Raw genomic sequence first — 8,400 nt, 5'->3', positions numbered from 1 at the left:
GGGCTTCCCTCCTCCTCTGGGGGACTAGTTAGTATTTAGCTATGGGGCGACAGGCACACTGCACTTTGGGGGGGCTGTCTGGGCTCATGCAGGGGTGCAGGGAGGGGGGAGTTCTGTTGGGACCGGGGGGTGGGGGGGGTGTGTTGTTTGTTAGCACCGCAGGGCAAACCCGCTACTATGTTGTTGTTTTCAGGATGCTCGATGGGGGACGACCGATTGTTTCGACGTATGATGGGGGGTAGGGATTTGACTGTGTTGTCATGGAATGTTAACGGCCTGGGGGATAGGATTAAGCGTGGTGTGGTCCTGCAGTACTTAAAACGTATTTCACCAGATGTTGTCTTCCTGCAGGAGACGCACCTTATAGGTAACTCCTTTCATGCAATGAATCGGCGGGGATATCGTTTGGCGGCCCATTCCGGCTTCACTTCGGGCTCGCGGGGGGTGGGTATTATGATCAAGTACTCGCTCCCGTTGGAGATTGATGAGGTGCGCCATGATGAGAGGGGACGCTACACGGTTCTAGTGGGAAGAATGGAGGGCAGAGTGTTTATTTTTGTATCAGTGTACGTCCCGCCTGGGTTACAAGCCACCACATTCGCGGACCTGGGGCGCCTCCTTCTGGACCTTCCGAGTGGCCTGCTGGTGGTTGGAGGGGACTTTAATGCGGTAGCCTCTGGGTCTATGGATCGCCATCCCCCTAGGGACCTCCCCCGGGCACAGGCGTGGCTGCCCGGCCTTCTGGACACGCTGGGCCTGGTGGATTGCTGGCGATTAAAGCATCCTGCATTGCGACAGTACACTTTCCACTCGGGTGCCCATGGTAGCCTCTCGCGGCTTGATTACATCCTTGTCCCGGCGGCCCATGCGGGGAGGGTGGGGGAGGTGCGCCATCTGGCGCGGGGTATCTCAGACCACTCCCCATTGTTGTTGCATTTCGATGTCTTCCCGAGGGGGGATGGCAGGGTGGCCCCAATCAATGCATGGTATTTGCGCGACCCCACCATTCGTGCCGATTTGATCAAATCCTTACAGCGATATTTCGACGAGAATGTGGGGTCGGTCTCTTCGGCCATCTCCCTGTGGGAGGCTTTCAAGGTAGTCCTTAGAGGGGAGGCCCTCTCCTTTATCTCCCATGCCCGGCGGCGCGAGCGGGAGGAGGTGACCCGGGTAGAGGCCGAGATTGCAGAACTGGAGGGTGACCTGGGGAGCGGGGTAACAGACGCCAAGTTGCATGTTCTACACCTAAAGCAGGCGGCCTATCGGGCCCTCGTTACGGAGGCGGCCAGGGGCCTCAGTAGAGAGCAGCAGGGGCGATTGTATGATGTGGGTGATAAGGCTGGCAAATTGATTGCGTGGTTGGATAAGAGGGAGAGAGCGAGCCGCGTGGTGCCTTTGATTGAGAGTGTTGATGGTGCGCGTGTCACTGAGCCGGAAGCCATTGTCTCCTGCTTCGCGGATTATTTCCGCGAAGTCTACTCCCCGGTTTCCCCCTGCTCGGAGGAAGATTCCCATGCCCTGCTTCGGGACATCGCACTGCCCTCCCTTACGGTGGAGGACAGGGATTCGCTGGACGCCCCTCCCACCTCGGACGAAATTGCCTTGGCTATTCGCTCGGTTGCATCCGGCAAGGCCATGGGCCCCAATGGTATTCCCATCGAGCTATACAAGCTACGCCCGGATGTGTTGGCGCCCCACCTGCGCGCGATGTTCCTGGCGGCCCACTCGCAGGGTTCCCTCCCGCCGGACCAGCGTCTGGCCACAATTGTGGTGATCCACAAGGAGGGGAAGCCCCGTGAACGGGTCACATCCTATAGGCCGATTTCGCTCTTGAACGCGGAGCCCAAAATCTTCGCCAAGGTGTTGGCCAACCGGTTGGTTGGCGTGGTGGGCGATTTGGTCCACCAAGACCAATCTGGCTTTATACCGCACCGCAACACGGCGCTCAATCTGCGGCGCTTACACGGGGTGCTCGCGCGTGTCCCATTTGTGCGGGAGCCGGCCATCTTGGCGTCCTTGGACGCCACCATGGCGTTTGATACGCTTGAATGGCCATACATCTGGGCGATGCTGGCGAAATTCGGGTTCGGCCCGGGTTTCATTAGCTGGGTCAAATTGCTATACTCGGGCCCATTGGCGCAGGTGGTAGTGAATGGGCGAGTCTCGGCCCCATTCGCGCTGGGGCGGGGTACGCGACAGGGTTGCCCCCTGTCGCCTCTCCTGTTTGCCCTGGCCCTGGAGCCCCTGGCGGAGTGGCTGCGGTGGCACCCTTCTATCCGTGGTCTCCGCTGGACCCCCGAGCATGAGGACCGTGTGTCCCTCTACGCTGACGATATCCTTCTGTATCTCGCCTCCCCGCGTAAATCACTGATCGTCCTGGTTGATGTTTTGCGCTCATTCGGTCGCAACTCAGGCCTGGTCATCAACTGGGCGAAATCCTGTGTCTACGTGCTTTCCGGGGAGGCTCCGGTCCTACCACGGGACTGTCCGATCCGGATTGCCTCTCAAGGTTTTCGGTACCTGGGTATCTATATCACTCTTGACCCGGAGGCCCGCTATGAACGGAATTTGCTACCCCCCCTCCAGCGCTTGAGGGAGGACGTGGTGCGCTGGCGGCGTCTGCCGCTCTCGCCGCTCGGCCGAGCGGCCTTGTTTAAAATGATGTCCCTGCCGCGCTTCCTCTACGCCCTCCAGAATACTATGGACTTGGTCCCGGCACGCTATTTCCGTGAGGTGGAGGGCCTCCAGTGGCGCCTGTTCTGGGACGGGAGGCCGCGCATTGCTCTGGCTAAATTGACGCTCCCGTGGTACGATGGGGGGGTCGCCCTCCCGGACATTAAACGGTATTACTGGGCCTCCCAACTAGCTGCAATTAATCATGGCCTTTACGGGCCCGCCTTGAACCCGGCATTTGAGATGGATAAGATGCTCCTACCCAGTGGCGATTACAATCGCGCGCTCTACTCTGGCGCGCCCGACTCCCGTTTGACGGGACCGACGCGTGTCATGGTGCGTGTCTGGCACGCGGCTAATGCAGCTATGGGGTGGAAGGACCGTTTGACCCGGGCGTCACCGCTGTATGCGTCTGAGAGGTTGGGCTCCCTGTGGACGTCGAAGGGCTTCGCGAAGTGGGACACGATCGGAATCAGCACGGTGGGAGATCTCTGGACGAGGGGGGGATTCAAAACTTTTGAGACGCTGCAGGCGGAGTTTCGGTACCTACAAGTCCGCCACGCGCTGGGCTCCATCTTCCCGGATGTCGCATCCATTCCGGAGTCTTCCCCCCTGGAGGACAGAGTGCTGGATGGCCATGTACCGGACAGCACGATCTCCCTCATATACAAAAAACTGATCAACGATAGATCGTGCCTGCTGACTAGTCTCCGCGAGGCCTGGGTTGCCGACGGGCTGGAGCTGGACGACGAGGATTGGATTTCCGCGGTGGCCTCTCCGAAAGAGGTGGCCATCCCGGCTCGCCTTCGTTTCGTCCAGCTCAAGATCCTCCACCGGGTGTACGTGACGGGGCCAAGGCTTCTGCGTATGGGTTTTGCTGGTGACGGAATGTGTAAGCGTGGCTGTGGTGCGTTGGCGACTTTCATGCATATACTGTGGGAGTGCCCGAAGGTGGAGCGATTCTGGCGTGGTGTGCATGAGGTCCTGCGTGTGGGGACGCGTGTCACGCTGCTGCCTGAAGCGAGGAGATGCTTGCTGAATGTATGGGAACCGAATGACTATTCGGTCCCGCAGACGCGGTGGGTGACTCTGGGATACATGATAGCTAAGCGTGACATTGCTCAATTGTGGGGATCCCAGAGGCCCCCTGCGGTGTCGGCCTGGAAAGAGCATATGGATTGGTGTATGTTTCGTGAAAAGGTGGTGTATGTGGCGAGGGGTAAGCCTGGGGCGTGGGTGAAACTCTGGGGCCCCTGGAACGCCTACCGCGGGGGTATTTGTGAGCCACCACTGCTACCGGCTGCCTCGCCTGCTCCGTCTCCCTAGACTGCCCCCCTCCCTCGGCCGCGGGCGCGCGGTCCCCCAGTCCCTGATCTACTCCCATTCCCCTCCTCAGAGTTCTGCTGCTGGTTTGGATCCCCCACTTATGGAGCACGTGCTGTCACTTTGGATCGCGGGTTGCCTTGCGGGTGTGGTTTTTTGGTGTTGTTTTGTTTTAAGAAAAGGGAACCGTACTGTGGGCTTGGAGCTGTGTGGCCTGCACCATTGACTACTCCTGTTTCACTGCTCTGCACTGCCGAGAGACTTTTACTGTATCTATGCAATATGCTTTTGTCATTCTAGCGGCCGGCCGGGTGGTTGTAGGCCCATACCTGTAACTTTTGCAAACTGCAATAAACGGTTTCAAAAAAAAAAAAAAAAAAAAAAGAATGCACGATGTCAGCAGTTCTGCACATTGGAGTTTCCAAAGTGTCTCTCGCTTGAAGACGCATTCCACCTAGAGTGGAACTCGGGACTCCTGTATGCGTTCCTGCCAATACCTCTTCTGCCCAAAGTGATGAAGAAGATCAGGGCTGACTGTGCCCAAGTCATCCGAGTGGCCCCAGATTGGGTACAGAGAGTATGGTATCCAGAGCTCCTGGGCTTGAGCATCTGTCCACCGATCAGGATTCCCCTCCTGGAGGGCCTGCTGCCGCAGCAACAGGGCAGGTTTCTGCCCCCAAGTTTCCACAATCTCCACCTTCATGCCTGTAGATTGAGCAGCAACAGCTGATACCTTTGACCTTCCTCCTGGGGTGGTTGATATCCTGGCAGCCAGTTGTCCCTCGACAAAAACTGTATACGCTTGTTGTTGGGACAGATTTGTGGTTTGATTCGGTGCACGCCAGATTCACCCATTTCAGGCGAGATTATCAAATTTTCTGTTTGGTTTGTCTCCCATTTGGTAAGACATTGCTTTGGTCACAGTTAAAGGGTACCTTTCGCCTCTTTCAGCCTTATTACGCTTGCTAGACCAGCTGTCTTTGTTTAAATCACTTGTTGTGATGCCTTGTTTGAAAAGTCTGCAACACTTGTTTCCCTCCTCTTTTCTCATGCCACAATGGAACCATAACTTGGTCCTCAAATATTTGATGTGCACTCATTTGAGTCACTTCACATCTGTACTTTGCTGCTCCTCATCCTCCAGATGGTGTTCCTTGTTACCATCGCTTCAGTGAGTGAGTGAGATTCAAGCTCTGTGGGTTAACCTGCCTTACACCATCTTCTTTCAGACAAGCTGGTTCTGTAGACACAAGCATCCCTCTTCATTAAAGTTGTTATGCTGTTCCACCTCGCCCAAACCATCACCCTGCCGGCATACAGTGCTCCGTCTCACCTCTCTAAGAAGGAGGAGAGACTTCTGAGACTACTGTGCTCCCATACTACAGCACCGACCCCTTCTTTGCAGTCGAGTCCAAAAATACTTAACAGCCCTTCAAGGTCAAAGACCAGACCCAGCTTCGAAGCTACCATCAGTGCTGAAAACACAGTTGGTGTCAAAAACCCCTTTGAGTCCAAAGACTCCATCGGTGTTGAAGACCTCATCGGCATCAAGGCACACTTCCATGGCATTCTCCGATGACTCAGAGCAACCCATCCTCCAGTGGCTTTCGATGGAGCTAGATGTGAGGCAGAAATGTCTCTTCATCCATCCCCAGACAGGGATGGATGAAGGGAAGATGTCCACAAAACTGAATCCCAAGCCCTCAGAGACTTTGTCCAATTCTTCTTAGTGCAGTGTGTGTGTGATATTGTGAATAACTAAATAGGTTTGCTTCTACTACCACTGTGGCCCTGTTGCAGGGATTGTTATTAACCTAAAAGCAACAACTCTACTTCAACAATGTATTGGGTGGGGTTCTGCGGGTCTGCAATAACCTGTCTTTCACAGTCCGCGCTGGTGCATTAAACTGAGTTTATCTGTGTCACCCCTGGGTGGAAAAGCAAACCACCAAAGACTTAGTTTACATAACAGAGGTCATTGAAGTCTGCCTGGGGCGAGCTTGCCTTCAACTGACAGTCACTGAGGTAGGGGAAGACTGGACCCCTGGCTTCTGAAGGTGTGCTGCAACCACTGCCACCAGTTTTATATGCACCCTAAATGTGCTGGTAAGACCAAAGTACTGTACAGCCAACTGAAAATGCTCCTGTCCCACCACAAGCCACAGGTAGAGCCAATGGGCTTGCAGGATAGGTATATGGACAAGACCTCGGCCAGTGTGAGCATCTTGAATTTATGAGAGGATGCAGGTTTAAAACAGGACAAAGGCCACTGTTCTTCTTTGGCACCATAAAATAGCAGGAACAACAACCACAACCTACTTATGGCACAGGCACCCTCTCTATAGTGCCTTTGGCCAAAAGGGCTTCCACTTCCGGCTGCAAAATGGACAGATGGTCTTTTGTCAGGGTGCAGCGCATTGACAATGAACAGTGACGTGTACCCCTTACGGACTACTGGAAGGACCCACCTGTCCAGTGTTATTGTCTACCGACCCAGCAAGAATCACTTGATACTGCCTCCTACAGGGCAGCTGTGCTCCACTAATGGCATGCTTAAGGATTTTCGAAGGTGGGGCTGTTGTGGACTGAGTGGCGCCCTGACCCAGACCGCAAGGGTGGTGGGCATCTCGGCTTTGAAACTGCTGGGCACCTTGCTGAGGATGAATTGGCTACTGGTATGGGCTACCTCTGCCGAAGCCACAAAATGAACGATAAGGCTAATGGGCTGGTGCAGCTGGGCAGATAAGCCCAGGGACCATGCTGTGGTCCTGCTCTCTTTGACCTGATCCAGAGTGGAATCTGCCTTGCCCCCAAATAGATGAGTCCTATCAAATGACATGTTCATGAGGGATGATTGGTCATCGCCTGAAAAAACCCACTGACGGCAGCTAGGCATGGCGGTGAATGGTGACACTGGTGCCAACAGTTCGCCGGATGGAATAGGTGGTATCCAAGCCACTATGGGGGATTGTAAACTTGGCCATATCAGGACTGTCCTGTATAGCTTTTGTTAGGACAGTCCTGAGCCACAGAATCCCAAAAAGCGTGCGAAAACAAAACCCAGCAGGTAACAGACATTCACGGACCTGAAGGCCAAACTGGTGGAAGAAAATACCCTCTTTCTAAAGGTCTCCCCTTGTTTGGACTTCAGGTTGGGGGTGGGCGATTGGGGGGGTGGGGAGCGGGGGGAGAGGGGAGTAGTCCGAAAGATATCCGTGTTCGTTGGACTTGTAGAATCTTGCACCACCAAGCTTTCATGGGAAGGGCACACTGATACAAAATTGCAGATCCACTGGAGCCCCTGCTCCAGTGGAACTGCAATTTTGTATCAGTGTGCCCTTCCCATGAAAGCTTGGTGGTGCAAGATTCTACAAGTGGCGTCTCACCATTTGGCGATTGACTGGGCGGCCAGAGCAAGGTTTGGTCCGGGCCCTTCTGAGAGTATCTTTAGGTGCCTCATTCAAGGGAAAGAGGGGCTCAGTAGATGTTTGCCCGGCTGCAGCACTTCCATCAAGACATTAGTTTAACTCTCTATAGTTGGGTGCTGCCGTATGCATGACCACTGTGCGAGATGCACTTTCCTCGGTGGCTGGGCCTAAGGGTGAGAAAAGACCCAACTCAGGATAAGTGTCAAGGCCACTGGCTTCTTGAAGGTCATCATACCAATTTTCTTTGTGGTATGGTGGCCCTATCTCATCACCCACATCATAATCATTGTCCGAATCTGTACCAAATAAGGAATGCAACGTATGAGTTCGCCCATGTGGAGGTAATAAACGAAGTGGTGGAGGTTAACCTTCAACAGAAATCATGTGCGGCCTTAGTCGGGTTTGTAGCGGTGCCGATACAGAGTCAGAGAGCACAATGGGTACCTTGTCCTCTGGCATTGATGGAGCTGGCATTAGTGTCGAGGGTTCAAAAAATGATGTGGAACATGGCTCCAAAGGCACAGTCTTGCAGGATTGAAGGAGAACAAGGCCCAGTGGGGGATTCGGAGGATCCAACTGGTGCCGAGAGCAAAGCCGCTGGTGGTATCCCAGATGAAGGGTCTCTCGGTGCCTTGGGGCCCGTAGGAGCACCAGAGGGAGTTGTTAAGGTTCAGAAGCACGACCTATGGAACTCTTCGATGCATCGGTGTCGCAGAGGCCCCAGGAACTTGGGTTGTACCAGGAAAAGTTGTGGAATATTCTAAGAGGTCAACCAGCTTTGGGAGCGATATCAAGAGGCATGGTGAGGCCCTTGTGCCTTCACAGGGGAATGTGAGTGGTGGGAAAGGGCTGAGTCCTGCTTGGATTTTTCATGTGTTTTTTTTCTCGATTTACTCAAAGACTTGGAACGCGACAAAGACCTCGGGAATGACTCCTGCGACTTCTGGACGGGGACTGATCCTTCAACTTCAACTGG

Source organism: Triturus cristatus, chromosome 4_1 (assembly GCF_964204655.1).
Source record: "Triturus cristatus chromosome 4_1, aTriCri1.1, whole genome shotgun sequence".
Lineage (NCBI taxonomy): Eukaryota > Metazoa > Chordata > Amphibia > Caudata > Salamandridae > Triturus > Triturus cristatus.
The sequence above is the reverse complement of the archived record's forward strand: the minus strand, read 5'-3'. Positions refer to the sequence as shown.